The sequence below is a fragment of the Emydura macquarii genome, unplaced genomic scaffold (assembly GCF_026122565.2).
Source record: "Emydura macquarii macquarii isolate MOO-44397 ecotype Brisbane River unplaced genomic scaffold, CSIRO-AGI_Emac_v2 contig_1876, whole genome shotgun sequence".
Classification (NCBI taxonomy): Eukaryota; Metazoa; Chordata; order Testudines; family Chelidae; genus Emydura; species Emydura macquarii.
Genome location: NW_027132013.1, coordinates 1,556,392 through 1,569,057, shown reverse-complemented (window position 1 = coordinate 1,569,057; position 12,666 = coordinate 1,556,392).

Genomic DNA, 12,666 nt, shown 5'->3' with positions numbered 1-12,666 from the left:
TAACCACTATACTGGAATCACAAAAACTAAGGCTGGTGTTCCCTCTGCTGGTTGTACTACAGCAAATAACTCATAAGCACTGTCCCCAGGGCACGTGACATCTATAATTATGCTGATAGCAAAGATGTTGGGTGATGACTGCTATCTCAAATGAATCATTTCTGAAACAAACATGATGCAATCTAGTTTCATTTGAAAGATAAGATGGGAGTTGCAGTGTTTGTCAGTGGAATAGAAATTGGGGGAAAGGACAGAATTAGCAGAAAGGAATTTGCATTGACCTTCTCCGTGGGTACTACAGCTACCACAGTTATACAAGAATTAAAAGGCATTAAAAAAAGAAACAAATGACAATATTTTTCTACATGAAAATCAAGGCCCCAAACCTGCATTAGTCTGTGGGGCTTGAATCCATTTTATATGTCACATCAAAAAGTCAGTATGTATCCCTCTGGAGCTGTGCCAGTTTGTTAATCAGGTTACAGTGCTTAGCTGACATTACCAGTGCCAGAGGGGTGCTCAGCATGTGTTTGATGTTGCAAATAGGAGGAGGTCACACAGTCAAACAGTGTAGCTGGATTTAAAGGGGAGGTGGGATAATTTCATGTTAATATTTGTAATTATGCACACTTAAGTGGCGCAATCCACTCAGGTGCTTCAGGGCATAAACTGATTACCTCAGGGGGCAGGAAAGATTCCAGCTCCTCCACCTCTCCTCTGTGTGCTTCATTGCACAATTGGAGCGTGATCCAATTCCCATTCAAGTCTGTGGAAAGTCTCCAGTTGGTTTCAATGGAAGATGGATTGAGTTTTGGTCAAGCACACAGTCAAGCAATTGACCATTGGTCTGACCTGGTATGACACAGCCTACCTTCCTTGATGATGACCGCTCATACTTTACATCCATCCGTATTTAATGTTGCAAATTAAAATAATTTTGAAGCTTTTGAACAAAAATGAAGGCTCTTTGTTACAAGAAATACTAAAAGGCTGGTGCCAAACTTTGAAACAGTTCATTTTTCTGCCTTTTAAATATTAATTTAATTTTTTTTAACTAGACACAATGACAGACTCATCTTTGATAAATGAATCGCTTTGCTTTAATTTCCTTGAAGAAATCATTTAAAATCGGTACCAAAATCGGTACCTAGCAATATATTAAGTGATTGATTTTATTACTTTCTCTGACTAAATTCTTATTAATAAAATAAATAGTAATAGTAAGAACAGTAACATATATAAATTAGTTTGGACTAGAACCTCAGCTTGTATAAACTGGAGTTGTTCCATTGACTTCAATCATGCTATATTGATTTACACCAGCTGAGGACATGGCCCTATATCTGCCTCTTTCTCTGTCATATATACATATATGCATATTTATTTGGTGCCATAAATTTACACAACGCTTTTCAAATATATTGTAAGACGCAATCCTTGTCCCAAACAGCTCACCATCCACATATACACAATAAACTGAGGCAAGGATTGTTTGCAAAGCACTGTATACATTTATAACAGTATTTGGGTACAGTTTGTATGGGCTCAAGAGGGGCACCGCAGATGTCAAGGAGGCCAGAGGAGTTATCTGTAATCAAGACAAGAATCAAGTAAAGAAAAATCTATAGCCAGGCAGACCAGTCAATCCGAGTAGCTAAAATGGCAAATACCAGACAAGATGTTAATAGATAATGGCTCTTTTAGTGATCACTTATGCTTCTTAATCTCCTTAATTTTTTTCATTTATTTCCCAGTATCTGTCCCTTACACTACTTGCCTTGCAATACAGGAAAAAGTAATGGTGTGCAACTCTTACACAACAAAAAAGGTTGTGGCCGCTGATGTATATTACCGACTAGTAAACATACAGGATTCCATTATTAGTATTTTTGTTACTGACTCCAGGCTTAAAAAGCAGTTTTGTAAAGTAATGCTTTATGATACCTAATAACATAAACACTACATATTGTACAAGCAATATGAATTAAATTTTATTGCTTAATAATTAGTACTAAAGTACTGTGCTTAAACTTGTTTTCTGCTTATCAAATATTTGTTAAAATGTATTTAAAGTGTTACTAAAAATGGCACATACTGCATATTTTAATGTTAGAAAATATAACCTGCACGCTCTCTTTCTTGATTTTTTTTAAACGGAATCATGTCCTAAAATAGAGAATGTATTATTTTTCTTGGACATATTTTTCTATTGCAGGTTTGGTTCTTAGGTTGTACTTGCTTTTCCTCTCATTCCCCACAAGGTGGAATCATCAGCTTTCTGGCCCTCGTTAACAGACAGATGAAAACATTGAGCGAGGGCATGAATTGTATGTTGTGTTTTAAAAGTAAATAATATTGCCAACCTCCAAAGTTCAAAAATCATGAGGAAGACACCTCCCCTCGCCCAACTATGAGATTTTATTCAAAAGATGTGTGTGTGTAGGGGGGTTGTCTGTATTGTGATTTTTGGACTCTGTGCATGTGTACATGTATAAGAAAGAGAGAGAGTCAATTATAGTGTTGCCAACTCTCCCACATTTAAAGAGTAAGGAAATTTTTGGCCCCACCTTCAGGAACTCTTACTGGACGACCCAACTGAGATCAAATTAGAAATATCTGTACAAATGTTCCATGATAATGTGGAGCTGTCCCTTCTCCTGAAATCCCCAAATTTTAATTAATTATGTGCCCCCCAGCTCCATATCTGCTGTCCCCCAGGCCATCCATTAATTATGCAACCTTCTAGCCCCTCATCTCTGCAGCTCTCTGGATTCTTCACCACCTATCTGGCTTAGGAGACAGCTCTAAGTGTTTTTTAGCCTAGTGGGGCAGCTTGTGTCAGAGACTTCTTGGCAAAGGGTCCCCCTGTTCAGAGGTGATGTGTTGGGGGCACATGCAGGGTCATGTGTCCCCCCAGATTTCTGCCTGGGTGTGCTGGCCATACTCAGTCACATGATGCTGCTGGAGCCCAGGAGGGGCAGGAGCAACAGCTAGGACTGGGAGCTGCAGGGAGGGGCTGCTGCTTTCCAGGAGGGGAGACTGAGTGTAAAGCTGGGGAGGGCATGACTCAAGCTGTTCTGGGGGTGGCTGAACCTTTATATTGTGCCCCACTATAAGCAGGTACGGGTGGTCTCCACCCCTGTTCTTTGCAAACACCTCTCATCTCAAACCTGACAGACTCACTACATCAAACTCGTCTTGCAGAATATTTACCCATAAAGAGCAACGTGAAGTATCTATGGAACATGTGTAACTTGTCAAGACTCCTAATCCTTGCAAGATATATGGAAAGGTAATATTTAAGGAATAATGTGTTTATATTGAAAGCATGGTTTATGGACTTGGAATAAAAGTTAGTCATGGGGGGATGTTATGTCTCAGTGATGGCCCATTCTATCTTCGAGTGATTGCTCATATGCATTCCAATATAGGTGTGTGCGCACCCCGTGCACAGATTCCTGGAATTTTTTTCCCTAGCAAGCCCCGCAGGGCCAGCCCAGGAGTCCCCTGGAGTGCCATGCTCATGTCTCGGTATAAAGGGCGTTGCTGGCCCCGCGGGCCCTCAGTCCCTTCTTTGCGCCTGTGACGGTTGCTGGAACTGCTGCCTCTTGCTGTCTGCAAGTAGCATTCATTACCCTAGCTTGTTTGTTCGACTGTTCTTTGAAGTTCTAGTGTTGGAGTGTTAAGTAGTTGTTAATAGTCAGTTAAGTAGTTAGAGTAAGTACCCTTAGGGGTTCCTGCTGAGCCATGCCTGGCTCTATGAGCTTTAAAAGCTGTGATCTCTGCGCTAAAGCCTTTCCCGTGAGTGATCCTCACGACCGCTGCCTCGGATGTCTCGGGGAGCAGCATAGGAGAGACAAGTGCCGGATCTGTAAGGCCTTTAAGCCCCGGACGCAAAAAGAGAGGGACGCCAGGCTAAAGGCCATCTTGATGGAGTCCGCGCTCCGGCCAGCGTCTGAACCATCGCGGTCCCTGACGGCACCGAGCGTGTCGTCAGTGCGGAGTGCTCCTCCGGCACCGACACCAGCACCGGCACTGAGCCTGAAGGTGCCCAAGAAGAAAACACGGCCTGAGGCTGCACCTATGGACTCCTCCCTGAGACCAGGACAGCAGGGAGAGATCAAGGAGATGCCCCAGCCACGTGCTGTGGAGGTTACTCCAGCACCGGCGTCTCTACGCAGGGAGCCTCCCCTGACTCCTGGGGTGTGGGGGAGCGCCCCTGCAAGGGCCATCGATGCCGGAAGCGTTCACTGTGGCACGCGCCCTCATGGCTATGCCCACGCCTCCGTCCCCCCCTCGGCCGAGGGCTCAGGGATCTGCGTCTCAGGGCAAACCCACCCTGGGTGGCCCCGGTGGGTGGAGACGTCCACAATCTAAGTCTCCACCCAGACGGTCACGGAGGGTGGAGAGTGTCAGCTCCCCTCCGAGCTCCGACTCTAGGTCATCGAGCACCTCGGCACCGCAGCACCGTGGGCGGTTGCGAGGCTGGCACCAGGGTCGTCAGAGATCCAGCTCCGACCCCGGCAGGGACCGCAGTTCAGGCTCGCAAACTCCGGTGTGGAGTTCGTTGCGGCGCCATTCCAGATCCCTGTCCTGCAGCTGCAGCTGATCCAGGGACAGCAGTCCACTGTCGCCGGTCCGGGCATCACCACCAGCACCGAGGGTCCAGGTACCGGCCTTCGCATTGGTCCCAGACTTTACAGCACCGCCGTCCTTCGTGGTCCCACCAACCGTGCCGGCACTGACAGCCCCGGCACCGACAGCCCTGGCACCGACAGCTGTGCAGTCCAGATCTGCTCCACACAGCCATCACCAACGCAGTCCCGATCTCGAGGGGGCAAACGGTGTCACAAGACATCTCGGCGCAGGGGCAGGTCCTCAACCTCTTCTTCTTCGGCTTCATCCTCCGGCCGGCACCGAAGGCGTCGGCGCCAGTCAACATCTTCGTCTTCGCGGAGCCGCTCACCGTACTGTGGTGGCAAGCGACGCTCTGGCGGCTCAGGTGGCCGGCACTCTACAGCACACCAGCCACACCCCATACCGGTACCGGGATGGGGCCAAGGGCCGTGGCAATGGCCTTACTGGGGCCCATGGAGTGCACAAGTGGCTCAGGGCACTGCGTCGCTGCACTCCTCGGCGGCCCTGCCAGCATCCCTGCCGGTTAAGCCAACCCAGGGGCATGATGCGGAGGAAGACTCAGACCCTGAGGAAGGCCCCTCTGCAGGGCCCCTTCCTCAATCCTCCTCCTTGTCTCCGGACAATGTAGTGGCCAGGGATCACAGGGCTCCCCTGTTTGACTTCCGGGCCCATCAGGACCTTCTAAAAAGGGCCGCTGAGAACTTGGGCATGGAGTTAAAAATCCTCTTTGGGCCATCAGGGTCGGTGGGCCCTTCAAGAGTGGCCCTCCCTGTACACGACAGGGTTATGAAAATTGCAAAAACCTCTGGAAAACCCTGTCCTCTGTACTTCCTACATCCAAGGGGGCAGAAAGGAAATATTATGTCCCTAAGGAGCCCTTTGAGTTCCTCTATAATCACCCGACATCCGGGTCTCTAGTGGTTGACGCAGCCAATCAGAGAGACTGCCAGGGGAACCAAAAGAATACCCCGAAGGATAAGGATGGGAGGAAACTAGACCTCTTTGGGAGAAAAGTCTACTCCACTGCATCGTTGCAGTTCAGAGTAGCGAATCACCAGGCTCTGTTGGGAAAATATAATCTCAACCTCTGGTCATCGCTACAGAGATTCGCATCGGCATTACCACCTGACCAAGCGGCTGATTTTGCCACGGTGACCCAAGAGGGAGAAGCTGTGGCGAATGCGGCCCTGCAGTCCGCCAGTGATGTGGCGGACACAACTAGCAGGGCCATGGCATCAGCTGTCATCATGCGTCGCTGCTCCTGGCTCCAAGTGTTAGGTCCAGCAGGCCATACAGGACCTCCCTTTCGACAGCACCGGGCTATTCTCCGAAAAGACCGATGAGAAATTACACACCTTAAAAGACTCTCGGGCTACCCTGAAGGCCCTAGGGCTCTATATCCCCCAGGCCTCGAGACATCAGTCCCGGCCTCAGGCCCAGAGGCAACCAGCCCCCCGCCGAGACCAGCTCCCTGGCCCGCCCAGCCAAGGAGAGGTCGGGATCGCTACCAGGGGCCAAACAGAGGAGGCCGGCAGGGGTCCTCTGCTGGGGCCCAGCAGGAGCCTCCTAAAAAGGGTAATCCAAATAAACGGTTTTGATAGTGTGCACGAGGGTGGCACTCTTCCTTTTCCCCTGGATCTTACCCGACTGTTTGCGGAAAGGCTTCGACCATTCTTTGCAGAGTGGGAAGCCATTACTATGGACCGTTGGGCCCTGGAGGTGGTTCTCAAGGGCTATGCCCTTCAACTCACGGCCTTCCCCCCAGACTCCCCCCCAGGTTATTCTCCCTTGGGGACCCTGCCCACGAACAACTCCTCGTACAGGAGGTTAATTCCCTCCTAGCGCTCGGGGCGGTGGAAGAAGTCCCAGTGACTGAGAGGGGGAGGGGATTCTATTCCAGGTATTTCCTGATTCTCAAGGCCAAGGGGGGACTTAGACCTATCTTAGACCTACGCCGTCTGAACAAGTATATCAGACGCATCAGGTTCCGCATGGTCTCCCTCGCCTCCATCATTCCTGTCCTAGATCCAGGGGACTGGTACACCGTCCTCGATCTAAAGATACGTACTTTCATATCTCTATTTTACCTGCCCATAGGAGGTTCCTAAGGTTTGTGGTAGTGGGAGCCACTACCAGTTTGGGGCCTTGCCCTTTGGTCTTTCCTCAGCACCCAGGGTCTTTACAAAATGCATGGCGGTTGTGGTGGCCCACCTGCGCCGCAGAGGGGTACAAATTTTCCCCTACCTGGACAACTGGCTGATCCGGGGCAAGTCCAGGGCCCATGTGAGGAACAACCTGGGGCTTACTTGCGCAATATGCACCATACTGGGGCTGCTCATCAACGAGCAGAAGTCCACGCTTACCCCGGTGCAGCGTATACATTTTATTGGGGCCACACTGGATGCTATACAGGCCAGACCCTTCCTCCCACAGCCTCGATTCGAGGCAATGTCGGCCATAATAACCGATCTCTACAGGTCCCCCACGACTACGGCCAGACACTGTCTGCAGCTGTTGGGACACATGGCAGCCTCTACGTATGTGGTGAGGCTGGCTCGCCTCAGGCTTAGGCCTCTCCAGGTGTGGTTGTCCTCAGTGTATGTGCCAAACAGACATTCACTGACTAGAGTGGTCATGGTTCCCCCACAGGTGCTGTCATCCCTCAATTGGTGGAGGGACCCAAGGGAAGTGATGAAGGGAGTCCCGTTCAGAGACTTGGCCCCATCAGTGACTCTCATCACAGATGCATCCGATGTGGGATGGGGAGCCCACATCAGTTGCGACCTGGGCACCTAAGGGCTATGGTCACCCGAGGAGAGAGCTCTGCACATCAACTTACGCGAGCTCAGAGCAGTCTAGTTGGCCTGCAAGGCCTTCCTCAGATTCCTGAGGCACAGGGTGGTCCAGGTCCTCACGGACAATACGGCGGCCATGTTTTATGCGAACAGGCAGGGGGGAGCGCGTTCCTCGGCTCTTTGCCAGGAGACTATTCAACTCTGGGACTTTGTAGTGAGGCATGATTTTCATTTATCGGCCTCTCACCTCCCCGGGGTCAGGAATGATGAGGCAGACCACCTCAGCAGGTCGTTCTCACCCCACCACGACTGGTCATTGCACCAGGATATAGTGACTTCAATTTTCCAAGAGTGGGGTGTTCCCCAACTAGACCTGTTTGCGTCGGCCTGGAACAGGAAATTCCCAAGGTTTTGCTCGCTCCGGGGTTGCGAGCTGGGCTCCCTGTCCGACATGTTCCTTATAGACTGGACGGGGGGCCTGATGTATGCATTTCCCCCCATCCCGCTCCTGCCCCAAGTCCTTCTCAAAATCAAGAGGGACAGAGCGGACATCATTCTGATCGCCCCAGCATGGCCAAGGCAGCATTGGTACAGCATGCTGCTCGATCTGTCCACCACCGCGCCGATTCCGCTACCCAGGCACTACGACTTGCTCTCCCAGGACCAGGGGCACCTGCTGCACCCGGACCTGGACTCCCTCCACCTGATGGCATGGAGATTCTGTGGCTGAGGGAGGGAGAGAGAGACTGCTCCTTACAGGTCCAACAGGTTCTGCTGGGTAGCAGGAAATCATCCACACAGGTTACGTATAGGGCCAAGTGGAGGCAGTTTTCCTGTTGGGCGGAGTCTTGAGGTATACTGCCAAGTCTCTCGCCTATACAGGCGATCTTGGAATACCTGCTGCACCTTAAGCTTCAGGGCCTAGCTCTGGCTTCCCTGAAGGTGCACCTGGTGGTCATCTCGGCCTTCCACCAGCCGATGGAGAGGCGGTCCCTGTTTTCCCAACCCATGTCAGTTAGGTTCCTTAAGGGGTGGAGAGGACCTTCCCTCAGGTCCGGGACCCGGTACCGCCCTGGGATCTCAACCTGGTCCTTACCATGTTGATGAGACCCCCTTTTGAGCCCATGGCCACATGCTCCCTACTCCTCCTGTCTTGGAAGGTAGCCTTCCTGGTGGCCATTACATCGGCTAGGAGGGTCTCCGAGATAAGAGCTTTGACCTCGGAGCCCCCCTACACGGTTTTCTATAAGGATAAGGTTCGGCTGAGGCCCCACCCGGCTTTCCTGCCTAAGGTGGTGTCTCAGTTCCATTGTAATCAAGATATCTTCCTCCCCGTGTTTTTCCCTAAACCACACGGTTCGGAGGAGGAGCGGAGGTGGCATTTGCTGGATGTCAGACGAGCCTTGGCCTACTACATCGAGCGGACCAGGCCCTCACTTCACAGCTGTTTGTGGCAGTGGCTGACCAGATGAAAGGCTCACCTGTCTCCACCCAGTGAATCTCCAACTGGATTACCGCCTGCATCAGAGCCTGCCATGAGCAGGCAAGGGTGCCCCTTCCGGGGGCTGTGAAGGCGCACTCAATCAGAGCCCAGGCCTCATCCTCAACCTTCCTGGAGCGAGTGCCCCTGCAGGACATCTGCAGAGCAGCAACCTGGTCATCGGTCCACACCTTCACGTTGCACTACGCCATCGTGGAGCAGGCGAGAGAAGATGCGGGCTTCGGCAGAGCTGTGCTGACAAGAGCAGGTCACCGATAACTCCTACCCACCTCCAAGGTATGGCTAATTAATCCCCTATACTGGAATGGATATGAGCAATCACTCGAAGAAAGAAAACAAGGTTACTTACCAGTAACTGTTGTTCTTTGAGATGTGTTGCTCATATCCATTCTAAACCCACCCTCCTTCCCCACTGTCAGAGTCGGCAGAAAGAAGGGACTGAGGGCCCGCGGGACATGAGCGCGGCACTCCAGGGGGCTCCTGGGCTGGCCCTGTGGGGCTTGCTAGGGAAAAAAGTTCCGGGAATCTGTGCACAGGGTGCGCACACACCTATAATGGAATGGATGTGAGCAACATATCTCGAAGAACATCAGTTACTGGTAAGTAACCCTGTTTTTGAACAGAAGGAAGATGTCACCCCATGCTGGTTAACAAATGATGTAATCAAGACTAAGTTGTCTAGCCTTCCTCTGTCCCAAGTCTTTAATGGAAAACCATCAGAGCCAACTGCAAACAATCAAAGTCACTTGGAGGTTAAAAAAAAAAAAAAAAAAGGGGGAACATTACAACAGACAGAGAATCACCCTGCCTATGAATAAAGACAAAAGAGTGGGAAAAAGCACTCTGGATCCTTTCACTGAGGAGATATCTTGGGGAGCAGGGATGTTCTTATGAAAAATTGAATCCTGGTTCCTGTGAAGCCAGCCAGCTCAGCAACAGTCTGACTTTTGGGGGAGGGGTGAACCTTACTTTATTAGGTCTGTGTTTTATGATTTTGTTTTGTTTGGGAACCATTTGTTTCCATCACTTTCCCTCACTTTTAGTTAAATCTACCCTTTCTTAAATAAACCTCCTTTTGTTTTATTATAAGTGCTCACAAGTGCTGTGTGGCTCACGGTGGAGTGGTAGTGAAGGTAAAGCCAGTAAACTGGGGTACACTGCCCTTTTGTGGGCAGAGGATCTGGGTTGTCTCTGAGGAGCCAGTTTCATGGGCTGGACATTATAGCGGGATGCATCTATGGGACTCAAGATTGGGGTGCACCTATTGTTAACCTGCAAGGTGAAGGCAGGGCCGACATAGCCCAGAGGAGAGTGTTTGAGAGGCTGAAAGGCTCCGGTGTTAGGGAGCTGAAACCCAGTCAGGCACAGGCAAGACTCCCTCATACTGGATGCAGCGGCAGTGACAAGGAGACTCACAGTCCTGTGTGCCCCGAGAACCATCACCAGCTCCAGGGGTTCTTCACCATCCCTCTCACCCTTCCTTGACTTGGATTTACAGGGATGGAGAGCAGCAAAGAAGAACTAGTCCATTTTTCACAGGAGGGGAAGAAGGACAAATCCCCATACTGGGATAATGTGGGTTATATACACGCAGGGTCACGGACACAGCAGATGTGAGGAAGACAGCTGTCCCCGCATAATAATAAAAAGATGAAGAACAAAAAACAAACCTGAATGTGTTTGTTTCCCAGGGCACATTGCACACATGGTGTTAAATCTCATGCGGTTTGAGGGTTATGACACTAGTTTGGGATTCAGGAGAGCCAGGTTCAATTCCCTGCTCTGGCACAGCCTTCCCCTGTGTGATCACTTATCATAGAATGGAGAAATGTCGGCCTGGAAGAGACTTTGAGAAGTCATCAAGTTCAGCCCCCTGTGCTGAAGAAGGACCAAGTAAACCTAAACCATCCATGACAGGTGTTTGTCCAGCCTGTTCTTAAAAACCTCAAATGATGGGGATTCCACAACCTCCCTAGGAAGCCTGTTCCAGAGCTTAACTATCCTTTTAGTTGACAAGATTTCCCCTAATAGCTGACAAATATTCCTTGCCGCAGATTCAGCCCATTACTTCGTGTCCTGCCCTCAGGGGACATGGAGAGTAATCCTCTTTGGGTATGGCTACACTACAAAGAACAAACCGCAGTGCCAAGTCTGGGAGCCTGGATCAATGGGCTCCAAGACTAAAAGCAGCTGTAGAGACGTTCCCACTTGGGCTGCAGCCTGGATTCTGAAATCCAGCAAGGGCGACGGGTCTCGGAGCCTGGGCTCCAACCCAAGCCTGAACATCTACACTGTTATTTTTAGCCCTGCAAGCCTGACTCAAGTGACCTAGGCTCGGAGACTGGATGCTGCAGGCTTCTCTTTGCTCTTTAGAACAGCCCTTATTTAACTTATTTGAAGACTGTTATCAAGTCCCCTCTCAAGCTGCTTCTTTCAAGCCGAAACGTGCCCAGGGTTTTGGTAACTTTTCCTCCTAGCTCAGGTTTTTTAAATCCTTTATCATTTGTGGTGCTCTCCTCTGGTCTCTCTCCGATTTGTCCACAACGTGGGTGGCAGGTATAAGAGGCTTGGTGGCTGCTCTGCCCCCACGATCCCACCCCTGCTGCTTCTCTTCCCCCCAGGTCGTGCCCTGCCCACCTCTCGGGCCCTCCCCCCACCTGCCACTCACACCTCTCCCCCCCCCTCCGTTGCTGGCCCTAGCTGAGTTGCTCCAGCATCAGCAGCATGCACAGCAGCAGGAGTGGTGGTAGTGGGGGGGGGGGGAGGGAGGAAGGAAGGGGGACCAGCACGAGCAGTGGGTGCGGGGGCTCGGGGGCGGAGAGACATGAGCCGCAGGAGGGCCCCGTGGGAGGGAGGAGGGATCGGCACAAGCAGCAGGTGGAGGGGCCCCGGGGCGGAGAGTCACGCGTGGCAGGCGCTGGGGCCGGGGTGGAGCAGAACGAGGGTGGACTGTGAGTGGGACCTTGCCGGGAGGAGGCTGAGCGGGGAGGAGGCCTTGGGGGGGAGCCAACCTCGCCCCATGCAAGCGGCACAGCGCTGCCTCAAGCGTGGTGCCCAGAACTGGTCCCCGCCCTCCTGCAGGGGCCTCCCCGGTGCTGAGCAGCGTGGGCCCGTGACCGTGCGTGTGTGCACAGCGCTGCAGTCAGCACGGCTGGGACTGGCCCTGCTGCATGGCACCGACGCCTGGGGCGGTGGTGATCCCCGAGCAGCCCGGCTCCGTGTCTGCAGCAGGGCTGCTGCCCAGCAGCTTGTTACGCTCAGCCTCTCTCTGTGCCCGGGCGGGAGGTGGGTGCAAAGTGCTGTGAGCCGGGACAACCCGTCTGAGGCAGGGCCCGGCGCCCCGGGGCAACGCGGGGACACCTCAGACATGGGATAAGCCCGAGTCCTGCCCGCTGCTCTCAGCCCGTGGTTAGGTTAATTGTGGCAGGGCTGCGCCCCGGCACCTCTGGTCAGACTGGCCTTAATTATCCACCTGCTGTCTGGGCGCTATTCCCTCGCCGGACGGCAGGGGGCGCGCAGCCCACCAGTGGGCCCCCTCCCGGCAGGGTGAGCCTCTCTTGGCCCATTCTCCTCCCGGCGCCGTAGCCGGCCCCGCCTCTCCACGCGCGTTCTCTTCGAACGCTAATGGACCTCAAGCCGGAAGTGCGGGCGGGCGGGGTGTGCGCGGCGTCTAGTTTGTCCTCTCCCGCATGCGCGCGCGCGCAGCACGTGACGTGGGTAGGCTGAGCGCGC